The sequence below is a fragment of the Heterocephalus glaber genome, unplaced genomic scaffold (genome assembly GCF_053883595.1).
Source record: "Heterocephalus glaber isolate CG9 unplaced genomic scaffold, H.glaber_assembly_v1.0 deba00001504, whole genome shotgun sequence".
Lineage (NCBI taxonomy): Eukaryota > Metazoa > Chordata > Mammalia > Rodentia > Bathyergidae > Heterocephalus > Heterocephalus glaber.
In genome coordinates this window covers 53,060,759-53,077,252 of record NW_028258324.1, presented here as the reverse complement: position 1 = coordinate 53,077,252, position 16,494 = coordinate 53,060,759, and the positions used below count along the sequence as shown (strand labels likewise).

General features: G+C 35.9%; 1 pseudogene; it reads right to left on the bottom strand.

Annotated features, from left to right (window-relative positions):
- Nucleotides 1–759: 759 nt before the first annotated feature.
- On the bottom strand, nucleotides 760–2,369 carry LOC101700578 (ribosomal protein S6 kinase beta-1 pseudogene; annotated as a pseudogene).
- Nucleotides 2,370–16,494: the final 14,125 nt, after the last annotated feature.

Sequence of the window (16,494 nt, the reverse complement as noted above, 5' to 3'; positions counted from 1 at the left end):
TGTAGTTACATTCATCATTGGGATCTTGTACCTTTACGTGAATATCTTTTTATTTTTTTCCCCTTCCCCTGCCCTCCCTTCACCCCCTCCAGCCTTCCCTATTTGGAAAGCCTTTGTTTACATTTTTTTCCTTTTCTCGTATTTTTTCTTTTCTTTTCTTTCCTTTCCCCTACCCAGTTCACTTCCCCTACTCCTTTAGACCTTTTCTTCCTATTACACAGTATCAATTATACATTTTTAAAATTAAATTACAATATCAAGATCTAGAAGACATTACCACAGATTTTACAGAATTTTAAAGGATATAGAAAGCATATTACAAAAATCTTTTTTGAAATAAATTGACAACTTCTAAGAAGTACCTTGCAAGACAAATTAATGAAACTGACTCTGGAGGAAATATAAAATTTGAATAGCACCTATTAAAGAAAGTATATTCCTAGTTTGAAACCCTGCCTATATGACAACAACAAGCTCATATACATTTTAACTCATAAATTATATCAAACATTTAAAACAGAAAGAAAAAGCCATATGATCTTGTCAGTAGTTGGAGAAAAAGTATTGGACTAAATTCTACAGCTGTTCATGGTAGAAGCTATCAGGAGACTAGAAGTAGGACAGAACCTTCTCAACAGATAAAAGACATGTACTCCATACTTCCAGGAAAAATGCCTTATATGAATGGAGATGCTTTCTCCACAATGCTTTCTCCCTAAGGTGGGGAACAAGGACAGACATGTCTACTCTTCATCTGTCCATTAAGCTTTTTTAAGAAATGTTCATTCAAATTTGCATTTAATTTCTATTTATATTCATTCAATCTGAAATCAAATATTTCAATACAGTAAACTAAATACAAGATGAAAAGCAGAAAAGATGTTACCCTCAAAATACTCCTAATAAGGCAGCTGAAGAATTTATTTAATGAATGCAAAGCCAACTTGGGATAGTAGAAACAATAGTTTAAAGAGAAAACAGAGATGAAGCCATCTTTGAGATGTTTCTCCAAATAATCCACTGAGATAATACTTGTGCTGTAGTGCTGACAGGTGTTTGTGGGCTGCCAATAAATCTTTGTGGTGATCGGATTTTTGGTTCAAATGAAAACTTTTCTTTTACCTTTCAAGTACAGATGGAGCCACATATATAAAACCCAGAAAGACCCTGTTGGCACTTTTCACTGAGAGTTAAGTCATCTGGGCTATCAACAGGTGTCTGACTTGTAAACTTTGAATCAAACTGACTCACATCCTCTTCAAATTGCAACAGAGGTTTAAAGGGGGGTTCCACCTTCCGAGCCAGAAGTTCTTCCCAGTTAATGTGTCTGAAGAATGGATGAGCTTGAACTTCTCCAGCATCCCTGGGACCAGCTCCAAGAAGAGAAGCAGCGTTTCTTTTCAGCAGCTTTTTAAGCAGATCTCTGGCTTCTTGTATGAGGTAGGGAGGCAAGTTAAGCTTACATTTGAGGATTTTGTCAATTGTTTTCTTTCTATTCTCCCCAGTGAATGGAGGTGCTCCAGTCAGCATGTCATACATTAATGCTCCCAAACTCCACCAATCCATAGCACGATTGTGGCCACTTCTCATCAAGATTTCAGGGGCCATGTATTCTATTGTTCCACAAAATGTATGTGTGACTGTTCCATCATGAATAGATTCTTTGCATAGTACAAAGCCTGTTTCACGTGACCTTGGTGATTAAGCATGATGTTCTCCAGCTTCAGGTCTCTGTAGATGATCCCCTTTTGATGTAAATGCCCCAAAGCCATGGAGATTTCTGCCAAGTAAAAGCAGGCTGTATCTTCCATAAATATCCCCACTCTTTCTAACTGCATAAATAGTTCTTCTCCACTGAGATACTCATGGATGAGGTAGAGTTTTCCACCGGTCTGAAGGGCATAAATTAAATCCACAATGAAGGGGTGCTTTACTTCCTCCAGAATATTCCGTTCTGCTTTTGTATGAGCTGTATCTTTAGCATTTCTTACTATCATTGCCTTTTTAAGCACCTTCATGGCAAATATTTTCCCAGTATTTGCTCCTGTTACTTTTTGCACTTGAAAAACCTTTCCATAGCCCCCTTTACCAAATACCCAAAGTAGCTCAAAACATTCTGGTCTGATTTTTTCTGGCCCTCTGTTCACATTAGTTTCTGAGATTTCGAATTTCTCACAGTGTTCCGTGCCAAGTTTGTATGGTTCAACTCCCCCATGGTCCATGCTTTCATTTAACTGACCCCCCTCCTCCAGCTCATCCTCAGAGCCTGCGTCCTCTGGCTGGTCCAGGCCTATGTCAAAGACTCCTGCCATGTCCTCAGCTTCCCTGTCTCGGAAGTCAGGCGCTGGCCGCCTCTGTCGTCTTCTCATGGGCCTGGACCCGCCGCAGACACCGTCGCTGCTGCTGCCATCACCGGCTGCTTCGGCTCCTGTCCATTAAGCTTTGAAACATAGGCCCAAACCAAAACAGTCTGGCAATAAAATGACACAATTAGGATAGGACTGGCAAGGTAGAAGTAAAATCTTTATATGTAGATGAAATGATCATCTACAGAGAAAATACTAAGAAATCTCTAGGAGCCCCTAGAACTTGTATTTGAGTTTAGCAGGATTGGAAAACACAAGGTATATATAAAAATTCAGGTCTGTGTATACTTGCTATAAATGAAGAATTGGATATGGAAATTTAATATGTTTAATATGTTATGTAGGAGTACAAAGGACTTAGAAAAATAAAAAGAAAAAGAAAACAGCATTGGAAGACGTTTAATACCTAATTTTAAGACTTCCTCTAAAGCTACAGTAATCAAGGCAGTGTTGGTGTAAGGAAAGACATATAGATTATTGGAATAAAACAGAGAATCCAGAAATAGAACCACACATATATGGTCCACTGAGCTTTGAAAGATTATTTAACATTAACATTTTATACAGCATAAACTCAATTTAAGAGTAGAGGAAAAGATAGTGTTTTCAGCAAATGGCACTAGAACACCTGGTATCTGTATATAAACAATTAACCTCAACCCTTTATTTCCATACATAAAAAGAACTTGAAAGGATCTATGAACCTAAATATGAAAGACTAAAAGTATAAAACTTTAAGAAGAAATCATAAGGGAAAATGTGTATGAATTTAGGTTGGCAAGAATAAAAGGAATAAAAAACATGATGTATAAAAGAAAGAAACTGATAAATGAGATTCCATCAAAATTTAGAACTTTAAATGACATCATTAAGAAAATGAAAAGTAGTCATTAAAGAGACTATATTTATAATGCATATAACCGATGACCAGAATATATAAAGAACTCTTACAGCTCATTAATAGACAACCCAATTAAAAAGTAGACAAAAGAAGATGATAAATAGCCAGTACAGCACAAGAAAAGGTGTGCAACTCTAGAATCAGAAAAATACTAATCAGTACAATAACAAGATTGAATTATATACTCATTAGGGAGATGAAGTTCATGACTTTTCTTTATGTTGGATTCTCCCCCTTTACATTTAATTTCTTGTCATGCCTTTGGATTCATTCTGATGTGCTTCCTGGGGTTGTGATCCTCATTGTCTGTTCCTAGGATATATCTACAATTTTTTGGAGTGCTGGTTTGGTATTCATGAAGTTCCTAAGGTGCTCTTTGTCATGAAAGTATCTTATTTCTTGATCAATTTTGAAAGATAGTTTTGCAGGGTACATCACTCTGGGTTGGAGGCTGTTTTCCTTTGGGGTTTGAAATACATCACTCCAAGCTCTTCTTGCCTTGAGAAGTCTGCTGTGATTCTGATGAGCTTTCCTTTGTATGTGATTTGTTTCTTTTCTCTAACTGCTTGTAGAATTTTGATCTTCTGTTGGGTTTCTGGAATTTTACCAATTATACGCCTATGTGTAGATTTTTTTTGATCAAGGCTATTTGGAGTCCTGTATGCCTCACTTATCTGTATGTCAAGTTCTTTTCCCCTGCTTGGGAATTTTTCTGCCATCACTTCTGTGAAGAGTTTTTTTATGTCATCTGCACTCTCTCCTCTTTCTTCATTGACTCCAATCAGTCTTATGTTATTCTTCTTTGCATCATCTAGCAGCTGCTGCATTGATTTCTCGTGGCCCCTTACAATTGTGGAGCAATTTTTCTTTTCCTGGTCACTAATTGCAATCTTATCTTCTATATCTGAAATTCTGTCCTCACATTTGCTCATTCTGCTGTGCAGACTTTCGATGGTGTTTTTAATCTCCTGGAAATCTGTTTGTATCTGTTTTATGGATTCCATTTTTTTCCTATGTTGGGATTCCATCATGTTTCTCAGCTCCTCTATTTTTTATCTGTGTCCTCTCTACATTTATTAATCATGTCTTGTACTATGGGCAGAATCTCTGCTGTTATCAGAGATATTATTTCTGATTTCGTTTTTTCCAGATCCTCTTTTGTTGTCAGTTCAGGGAGTCCAGGTAGTTGAGATTCAGAGTGTTCCATCTCATTTCCCTTTGGGGTTGATGTAGGTGATCTGGAAGTCTGGTTTTGAGACTTGTTTATGTGTCTTCTCATTTCCAGGGCGTGGGGTGCTGTTGGTGCCCACGCAGCTCACCTCCTCTGGCCTGGAAGCAGTGGAACGGCAGCCCAGAAGCCCCTACCTCTAGGTTGGGAGTGGTGGAACCTCTTTGGACTTTTTGACTTGTAAAAGCTGGATACTTTCCTTGGGAGACTCACCAGATTCTGGTGTTTGCCTGAAGTCTGGCCTGTGCTTGTGCTTACTTTGTGTTCTTCATCTTCTATCCTTTCTAGATATTCATGATCTAGCTCTTAGCTCTCTGTTAAAGCTTTACCAGTACTTGTGTTTCTGTGTTAATGCTGAATCTGAGTCTTAGAAGGAGCTGAGTAAGAATTTGCCAGACTTTCTCTGCCATACTATTAATGTTCTTACTACTCCATGCCCATGCCTTCACAGGCCTCTCTCCTTCTTCTCTCATTCAGGGCTCATCTTCTACATGCTCCTATGACCATTGTATTTAATGCTTCACCTCAGTTTCTCATTGGGTAGGAAGGAGAAGGTTAAGCTGCTGCTTAGAAACGATCCATGGTGCTGTTAATTTATTGTTTTACATGATAGTATTGATATAATTAGTCTGGGTCATGAAAAAGCTCTAAGAGATCATTCTTGAATCCAAGACCCTGTCATTTTGTTGTCCTGTCACACCTCTGAATATTGTCATACCTCTGAATATTGTCATCATGTGAATAGTTAATGCTGAGTTGTGGCAACATAAAGTTTCTAGTCCAAAATGAAAACTGGTGCACATCTTTTTGTTCTCTGTTTTATCGGTGAGGAAATAGTTCTATAGCCATTCTTGCTGTAAGAAAACTGGGAAATCCAATTAGCTGGGTAGCCATGTGCCCCAAACAACTCCACTTCCATGTAGAGCATGGATTCTTTTGGAATGTCAGCAGTCTCACAACACTTAACTGACCTTAGTCATTCCATCTCATAACAGTGTTTTGCTTTCTCCACAGTACCATGGTCAGAAATAATTTTTAATTATTGAGTAATTTATTTTCTTACTAAATCTCTCATTAGCATGTAAACTGTATAACTGAAGAATGTTCTATTTCATTTACTTCTGCATATTTACAGCTTGGCATATAGAAAATATTCATAAGGGTCTGAGGCTTGAGACAGGGTGAGCCACTTGCTCAAGTTGAGAGTGGTAAGGTTTTCATAAGTGTCGTCTCCCGTGTCACATCTACTAAGAGACTCACACATCAGAGGAATTGGGGGCCAAACTTGAGGCTGTATGTTGGAGCTTTGCTTAATTGAGTTCTTGCCCTTTTAGAAAACACAAGCCCTATCTTGAATTGGTTATGTTTGATCACTTGTCCATGTCTTAGCAAATGTCCAGAGAGTTAGATGAATCCCGTCTCTCTGGGATGTTTAAATCAGAGGAATAACTAGTGGCTTACATGTATCACAGAATACTGCTGTCAAGACTTTGAAAGATGAAGGCCAGGTTTCAATTTACACCACAGTTCATTCTGTTTTCTGGGGGCACCTATCTTTGTTTAGCAGTCAGATCATACTGTTCCTATTTGAGGTCAGCCTCAGGGCCTGCTTGACATCTAGAGATCTTGAAGAAATGAGAACTCTTTTCCAAGAGAGGAAGGAAAGTTCTTGTCATATGTACCCCATTAGCAGCCTCTTTGCCTCCTCTACTCCTATCTCTTCAGCCTTGCCTTGCCCCAACCTAGGCCAAAAATGCTAGATCTTCACCTGATATTCATTTTTATGTGTGTCTCCTATTTTATCCTGATATTATATGCTTTTGTTTATTCTCCACTGGTGCTTAAGATCCCAGTGGTAAAGTTAAATTGCAAAAGTGGGGATTAGCCTAGATTATAAACTCTATGTGAGAAGGGACAAGTCTGTAATATCCATCATTGGATCCCCATTACCCAGCAGTACCTGTTACACAGTAGGTAAGAGAAGAGGGAAATAAGCAGCAATTAAAGGTACGGATTATACTATGAGAGAACTTCAGTGAGGAAAACACTAAAATGTTGGGATGATAATCAAAGATGATCTTTTTTACAGAAGAAATGTTTAAGTTAAGATTGAATTTAAGTTAAGATATGGTCTGTAGGAGAAAAAGGGCATCTAAGTGGTATTGGGGCTCAGAACACAATACCCCAAAGGACAGTGCTTTGGCGTGGCAAATACATTGAACTGAAGGAGACTGGAAAGGCCACAGAAGGAGGATGTTCTCTTTGACCTTCTGCTGTCTTCCTTTCTCTTTCTCCTGTTATTCCTGAAGCCATTCATACAAACTAGAACTGCTCTTCCTCAAAATGGGTCAGAGAGATTACAACTTCTTCGTCCCAAAGCAAGCTGTAGAACCTGGAAATGTCACTCTCTGACCTCCCTTCTTCCCTGAAGAGCCTCATGCAATAGATGTCCTTCTCTATACCCAGAGGAAAGAGCACAAGAGAGTCCTGAGAGAAGAACTTGTACACACAGGCATTGCTGGATTCCCTCACTGTTTATTATTACTGCAACATACCCTTTCTGTCCAGTTCAATTACTATGCAACATTTAATTCTTTAAATTTTTTATGAGTACATGTTTGCAATACATATTATATTCATTCTGAGGGGTTGGTATATATACATATCACATCTTAATCCTTTCTATTTCTTCTTCCCTACCCTCTTTCCCCTCTCTAGATCCCCTTCCCATCTCCAAAAGATGGCTCTCTCTATTTCCTATCATCTCTCTTTTATTTTGTTCTTTAAATTTTAAATACTTTGTGTTTCTCATATAAGAGAAACCGTGTGATATTTAACCTTCTGTGTCTGATTTATTTTACTTGGCATCATGGTCTCAAGTTGCATCCATTTTCCTAAAAATGTCTCAAATTTATCAGTTTTTATGGTTGAGTAGTACTTCATTGTATGTATATATCACATTTTCTTCATGCATTCATCTGCTGATAGACATATAGGCCATTTTCAAGATTTACCTATTGTGAGTTGTGCTGCTATAAACATAGGTATGCATATATTACTGTAATATGGTGTCATTAACGTTTTTGGGAAGATACCCAGAAGACATATAGTAGGTTGAATGGAATTTCTATTTTTAGTTTTCTGGAGAATCTCCATACTGTTTTCCATAGTGGTTGTACTGGATTATATTACCACCAACAATGTAGAAGGTTTTGTTTTTCCATACAACCTTGACAACATATGCTGTTTTCTGAGTTCTTGAAGATAAGAACTTCATAGTTTTCCATGGGTGTTTGGCTCTTCATCTCTGAAAACTCTCATGGCAACTAAAACATTGATTAAATAAATTTGTTATTTTTTCTTATTAATGTGTCTTTTGTTATACAACTATCAGGTGTGGATGTTGAAATAGAAGAAGAAAGGCTGTTATACCTTTCCATATAATATCTTTTGTTTTATACCATGTACAGTTGTATATATAGTTGCTTAAAGTACAGACTTGGAAGTATCAGTCTGGCTTCAAAATCTAGTTCTATCAATTATGACCTGTACTACTAGTCTGCTAGAGTTGTCATAGTAAAATGTCAGTTTTAAATCTGTCAAACCTGAGATGCATATGAGATATCAAGGCAGAATGTCAAATTGTTAATTTTGTCTATCCGAGAGTTGTTAATAATAATAACAACAACATAATGGTAAATATAGTTAATGTTATCGATAAGTGACTGGAGATAAGATCTGATACAAAAGTAAATAGAAAACTGGGGTGGGGGTGAGGTTAGCAAAGAGAGTTAGGACTCCTACAGGTGGTCAACTTTTCTTCTTTTTACTTTTTTCTAGTTTTTAATTATAAAATATTTAATCATACAAAAATCTGGGCAACATAGCTATGTCGTACAGCGAACAGTTCTATGGTCATTATCTGGTTTCAACAAGAAAAAATATTTGCCACATTTTATTTGCATATCTACTATCTCTCTCTCTATTTATAGTGATGCCTATTCACACATATTTCTCCAAGCTACTTCAGAATAAGTTGCAGATATTTTTACAATATATCCCCAAATACTTTAGGTATCTCCTAAAACTAAAAGTATTTATTCTTCATAATCAAAATGCCATTATCACATTTAAGAGAATTGACAAAAATTCATTAACATATTATAATATCTAATTGCTACTGAAATTTACTCAATGCTGCTGCAAACATCTTTCATGCATTTAAGATTGATAATATTTAAATGTCAGATGGATGTTCAGGGGTTATGAAAGGGGATGGAGAAGTTAGGGTCTTCAAAAGTAAGGCAGGTTAGGAGGGAACCTGAAAGAGAAGTGATGTGCTAACTTCTGCAGCACATATACCACAACAGAAGTGATTTAGAAAATGCTCAGTCTGTAAATACTAAGAGGTTAGTGTTAGCAGTTAGTCTTTGTCATAGAAAATTTGAATGTAAGGCTATTTGAAGGAGGTGGAACAATGTGGCTCATTGATATCCATTCACACTAATGATTTATGAAAAACTAGGGATACCAATATCTCAATTGAATTGCTAAAGAATCAAGGATGAAAGGAACTAAAATCCAACACTATTTGTTAAAGCTTTGACTATAAATTGACCTTTGCCAACTGGCTTTCAATTTATCATTCCATTCAGTAGGCATAATGTTTTCCTTCTGGCAAGTGACCCAATTTCAGAGATTCTTCTCCTGTTTAAATTTCACTCCCTGCATGTTCCATTAAATATGCCATTAATTTAATGTTATTTATAATCACAGTTCTTTACTCCTCTCACCAATTAAATGACCATGTAATTTATCTCTAAAATGAGGAAACTTCGTAAAGTAAAAAGGACTTCAGGTATAAGCCACACTGTTCTGTGCAAACCAATTTAATGGTCATTTTTATCCATGTATAAATCATCTTCTTTTCTTTCCCCTTTGCTCTCACTTTCCCCTTTGTAACTGAGACCTCTTTCTATATCAACAATGAATCCCACAACCCTTTTGGTAGGTCATAGCCTAAAACACCCATTACCACCAGTTTTCAAAATTGTAATCACTTTTAAGGAATTTCTTGCTATATATTAATTTTACAAATTTCTGAGTACAAAAGTTTTCTTCCCTTGTACATTCCTATTGATTACATCATTTATAAAATATCATTTTAAATATATTGCTTTAACTAATCTGAAAGTGTCTTTACAAAGCCTCTGACTAAAATATGCAAATTAACATATACTGTGAATACTTAAAATAACTCTTACCCTGTTTTACATAACTGATGGATTATATTGTGAAATAAAAAGGAATCATTTCTGCTAGTAAAAAGGAATTCAGTTTAGTGGAAGCACGATTATCAAATATATTTCAAAAAACCTCATTCATGGTAAGCTGCTAATGACAATTTATTGAATGAACAAATAAATGAATGAACCAAGTTATAGTGTTTTAGTTTGTTCCTAAACTGGCAGAATAGTAGGCTCAATTCTCCTCTTTTCTTATCAGAGAAATTGGAAAAGGAAAAATTGAACACAAAGGAGATTTTTCCTTAATTCTTTCTGTTATGATTACTATTTTAATTTGAGTCAAAATAAGTACATGGTATGTACTGAGAATGTCAAAAAACAGTGGATTTTTGAGTTTCTTATAAAAATGAGATCACAAATGAATTATACTATTATTACATTCTCCTTTGAGACATGTTTTTGGTAAATCAATATAACCTAGATTTTTTTATTGCCAGTAAATGTGTCTTCTAAACTATTGTCTGTAATATATCTTCTGAACTTATTTATTGAGAAACAACTTTGAAGAACTTCAGTTTTGGAAGCAATCTATCAGTACTCAGCATCCACATCCATGATCCCCTGTATTCTTTTCATAAATGGCAGGGGGTGGTAAGCCTGGGCACATAATCCAGGCTCCCTTGCTGTTTGGGCTCTGGATATGATTTACAGCCTACTGATAAAATATACTCATACAGAATCCTGGAAGGCAAAGGCCATCTTCTTGCTGTTGTAGAGGCCCGTGGCAACTCAGATGGATGTGTTCACTGTAGCTAAGCTCCAGGCTCCAGTGGGCAGTTACCAGCTCTGTGGATTTATAAATAGCAGTGGGTCAGCAGCAGAAGCAACTGCATCTTCTACTCCCAGATACACAGCTGAGTGGTGTGAACTGGAAGCTGGTGGTGCAGGAGTGGCCTTTGGACCTCTCTGCTCTTTCCAACAGTTTTGTAGGCTCCATATATTTTTTCTGATTGAGATACTTAGAGATGTTTTGGTTTCCTACCCTGAATCTTGAAAGATACCACTTTATATTATTCAGTTTTGGTATATAACAAGATTTTCTGAAGCAGGTCTCTGAGCATTTAAGTTGGTTGTAAGGTTTATAAATTTTTAGTTTATACATTTATAAACTATGCTGAGAGCACCATTTCTCATTGCTATATATTTTAGCTTATAACAGAAATTTTATATTTGGCCCTTGAGATACATTCCTGGTTGAAAGAGTAGTACAATTTAAGATCTCTCTCTCTCTTTCTCTCCCCCCCCCATTTCTAACATCCTAAGTTACTCTTTAGGAGCATTGTAGAATTGAGTAATTGCAATAACTTTATGTAATAGTCAAGAACACTTTATTTTAATGATGGAAAAGAATGAAGGAAGCTAGTCAACCACAGGGGAGTGTGTCTGCTCAGTGGCATTCTGTGTAGGACAGGTAAAACTGTAGCATCCCGAGTCACTGAAAATAGATTAGCGTTTCGTCTATGTCCATGTCCAGCTCTGTCTCTGTCTCAATCTCTATGTATGTCATCATCTATATCACTTGTCTGTTTCTGAAAATGTAGACTTTGGGACTATAATTCATAAATAATTCTTGAAAGTATCAGCATAATCATCATGGAGGGAGAAAGGCAAAATTTTTCAGGGGTAATGAATAAGGAAAGATGAAGAGGTGAATCCTTTTGAACCATCACAATTCAGTTCAACCGAGTCTATTAAATCTCTGCTTACACTGTTTACTTTGGGAGCAAGAGTCTGGCTGCATTCTTCTTGGTAGCTAATCACATGAGTAATTTTCTAACTTGTACTTTAGTGAGATTTCTATTTTTTCTGCCAATGCTCAGCAATGTACCAATATCTGTCTCTTTAAAGAGATTTTTTTGAGTAAAGGTAGAAATGCCACCCTACCACCCTGACGTTTTTCCTTCACCATTACATTCATATGCCTGAGATAAAATTTAGCTTAGTATATTCTAAACTAGGCTTGAAGATGTATGTAGTCTATTGTGAAAAATGTCCTTATCAGAATTTTCATTGTTTCTTTCTCTTTCTGTTGCTACAGATGGAATGGGCAGGAATGTGTTTAAAAGGCCACAAACACCAAAATTATGTAGGAATATATACATTTTCCTTGTTTTAAAAGATCAGAAACTGTTCCAGTTTCTTGCCATTCTGATCATAGCAATTTCTTTGGGATTATTCAGTATGATTTATCTAAGGTTATTTCATGGTATAATGGGATGACCGTTTATCTTCACAATTTTCTTCTCCACATTTTTAGAATTAAACTCACCATGTTGTTTTTCTTAACTCAAAGGTCAAGCTTTCGATCTGATTATTTCTGTAGAATCGTCAGCCAACGACATCTCTATTTTTTGAGAAATATTGATCTCTCTAATTTCCTTTTCTCTAAATAAATGTCAAATTTAATAACTTAAAATAGTCTTTATTTTAATACTGGATTGCATTGTGGTAATTTTAAGGTATGTTTGGAAGACTTATCTGATTCTCTATTTGTCTGCAAAGTGCTTTATTTCACAGAAAAAATGTTTTCAGGACTTACAAATACAAAATATTTATGAAGTATACTCCAAAGATATATTGCAAGTGTCTATAAATTTCTTAAAGATTTGTAGGACTGAAAGAGACTCAGGTTATTTCTGCACATTTTCAAATATCTGAATATAAAATGGTGACACTGCTTAGTAGAGTTAAACAAAATTTGCCAACTTAATCTGGAGAATATCTGCAATATACATCCATTTACCATGTGATTTCAAGGTTCCTTGGTTGGTATTTTGTAATTTGTAATTTCCCATGGTATATTCCTGGGAGCTGCATTTTTGAAGAGTGTTAGTGTTTTAAAGAGTCATAAAGAGAAGTCTGTGGTCCCATAACCTTTAGGCTAAACAAAATTGACTGGGCCTCCTTACTGAAGAGATTCGCAGAAACTTACACACTTTTGTGCTCTGTGTTTCTCTTAGAGATCACAGTCTTTCTAGTTATTTGACCTCTATGAATTCCCTTTTTTCTTGGAGCAATTTTATGGACTTACATTCTATAAGACATATTTTTGAACTGGTAGAGACCAAAAGATTGAAATGGATAGAGTGACTTTTGGATTTTTTTTTTTTTTTTTTTTTTTGCAAAATCACAAATAGATCTTTTTTGTGTCCTTTGAACTTTTTAAGAGATTAAATGTGACCACACATACATATTTCTCACAGATAGCCATGGATAGACAACCTTCCTTAAGATTCTTTGAGGTTATAAACCTCACTTCCAGTGATGTGTTGCTGCCTTCATTTCTTAGGAGAATCAATAGTGGGGAAGAGATCAGTCTCTCACAATCTTGGGCATTGTTAATGGTATCAGAAGAGCTAGTATTTAGTATTTAACTCGGTACTTACTGAGCTAGTATTTAGGAGGATGGAAAATGAAGTACAGTGGTATTTGTGACCTGAAGACTTCCCTTAAATCAACTCTAAAATAATTAAGTATCTTAGTGTGGATGCTATATGAGGACTATGTGAAGTTAGTAAAAGTGTGGATGGTGGACCTTTTTTTTTAATGATGTCCTTCTCATGAGCCTTACTGTTCCATATGGCATTCTGAGTATGTTTTCCATTATACTGGCATCATTTGCTTAACTACAGAGTTATAGTCCCTCACATTACTCTCTTTGTGTTAGTTAATTAATTGCAAGGTAATTCAGGAAATATGTATTACATGCCTCAACGATATTATTTTCTTGGATAGGACACCCTTAAAGAGAAACAAATGTAAGAGTATGGAAGAATAAAAAAATTCTGTTTCAAACATAGCAAGCAAGAAATGCATGGTTACATATCAAAATGGAGAGGCTGAGTAGGCACTCAGACATAAGAGTTTAGAGTTGTGGCAAAGCATAGCACTGAACACATATGTTTGGGAGTCATCAGCATAAAGATGATGCTTACAGCATGGACTGGTTGGAATTATATAATGTTCAGTGGAGATAGAGAAGAAGGGAGTCTCAAAGACTAATCCTAAGGGCACATTAGAATTCAAAGATCAGAAAGAACAGGATGCAGCAAAGAGGCAGAGACAAGTGGCTAAAGGCTTGGGGGAGGGAGAAAGGAGTGTGACATATTGTGAAAGCCAACCAGAGTCAATGTTTCAGCAAGAAGGAAAAATAATGTCCAGTGCTGAGCAGTCAAATAAGATGAAGAATTAAGAGCTGCCATTGGGTGGGGCAATGCTGGAATCTTTGGAGAACTTGAAAAAAGCAGTTTCCTTAAAAGATGTTCCTTCTGCATATTGCTTGCAATAGATGATAAACATATAAATTTCCTTTTAATGGAAATAATCATACTGGCTTCAGCCAAAGATTGGTGCCTTATTTCATTAATTGCTTTGGGATCAATAGCCACTGATTTACTCCATGGAAACATTTTATTTCAAGTTTGGTGACAGTAGTTAGATGGACTACAGAAGAAATTAGATTGTTTTTGTGGCTAGGAGTTTTTTCTTTAATCTTTTGATTTAAACTTGGTTCATGTACCCAGAGGATATGCTGGATACATGATGAAAAGCTGTGAAGTAAACACCAAAAATGAAACCCCAATATGGAATTTTTTCAAACTGTTTTCTCCTTTTAATGAGTCTTTTTCTTTGTTATTAACGCACCATTTCTTCATAGAGTATTTTCTAGTTAGCATTGTGATCATTAAATAAACTTAACTTTATATTCTCCTTTATGATTGAGATGGCTTTCATTTACATAATTCTCATTCTTTAGTTGATGATTTAAAGAATTGCAGAATGGCAGGGTCGTGCCACTGCCATCATGCCCATCGCTTACCCTCTAGATGAGCCACAATTAAGGAATTAGAGTGAGCTAATTATACATCTTATATTAAATCTTCAGGAAAGGAGATTAGAAATGTACTAGGAAACCAAAATAGCTTTTCCTGAAACATTCAAGCTTTTTCTAATAAATATTGTAATTCAAATTTCAACTGAACTGAGGTCACACCGAGCAGTCAGAAATAGCTTCTTAATACCATTTGTATATTCTATAATTTTTCTTAGCTCGTATTTTAATCTGTGTGTCAAAATAGAGAAAATAAGTTATGTTGCCTCTCCTTTCCTCTTTCTCACTTTTGCTGAAATAAGACAGCCTGACAATGAGCCAACATTTTCAAGGTCAGCTCCTAGCTCTGCCTTTGCTTCTTCATTTGCAAAATAGGATCAGTGTCTCCCTGTTGTTATTCAACTGCACTTTGGGAAGTTTGATTATTTAGTCCCATTAGGAAATCTCAGATGTCCATGCCTGTTTAGAAAGACTATTTGTTGCTGTATTTGTTATTTGAATTCTGGGGGAAGTTGAGGTAACCTAGAGTCAGCTAACTGCAAGAAAATTGGTATTAGGTATAACCAACTAAAAACCTAAACACTCACGCTGATACTAGCTTTTCTTCTAGGTCCTTAACATTCATCATGATAAGGCCTTTGAGTAAATCCCTAATACAGTCTCCAAAAACCAAGAAGCTGTGGCACTAGGCACTAGGTAGTTGACTTCATGCATTCTTTTCTTGGGTAAACTGTGAGATTATGAGATAGTTCATAAAGTGGAAGTGCCTGGTAGAATAATCAAATGGTATTTATTTTGAGCACATACATTTTCAATCTCAATGATTTCTAGTTTTGATCCCAAACAAGTCTTTCAAGGGTGGAATTTTGTCACTTAGTGTCCTGTAGATGGCAATGTTGCACTTGAAAAATAAACAAATACATGCTTAAAGAAAGTAGGCTTCCCAGATGTGTCGTTTCTTAATAACCAGTGAACAGGAGCCTTAATGCCAATTCAAGGTATGCTGTTCTAAAATATATTCAGATAGAGAGTACGTACAGAATAGATAATTATCTATAAGTGTCAGCATTTACATTTAAAATGTGCATGGTCTTGGAAGAGGTTTTGTTTAACTGTGCTCTTTACTTTTACATGGTCTCATTTTTCTTTCAATGGTGCTTTATTTTAAGTTTCCTACTTAGAGTTGTCTTCACATTACTGAAAAATAAAAAAGAATTGTCATCACTGAAACCTACAAGCTTTATATATATATTTTTTAAATTTATACCATCGAATCAGAAATAGAAAAAGCCTAGGAAAGAACCTTTTCCATGGTGTCCAAGAGTGTTCTTGCTTTCTCTGGGCCTGTGAGTCAGGCACTGAGGGAGGAGGAGAGTACTACCTCAAGCAACTTGAATTATTATTCTCGGTCAATGAAGATGATTTCAAAAGCAGTGAAAACAAACCCAGGTCAGAAAATTTTGATAAAATATATACCCTCAATAGGCAGATAAGTTAAATCACTTGCTTCTAAACTGAGATGAAAAAATTAAATCTATCTAAAGTGATACTACACACTTTCAGCAGGGCTGCAGCTTTGGAATCTTGGTATTTTGATATTTTGTCACTTGGACTAGAACTATCTCTTTTTCCCTGACCAGAGACAGAATGTGTATGTACATCAAGAAACAGAATCATAATCTTGTTCTGATTCATTTTCCCCTTCAACCATGAAATCTCTTGCATGATTACTATTAGTCACAATCATAATTTCTTGGCAAATTTGATCCAGACAAAGCAGCCATTATATGTTCTTTGGTAAGAATGAGAACAAAAATGGGCTAGGAATGTGGGAAGAATTTTTAAAATATGATTTAAAAATT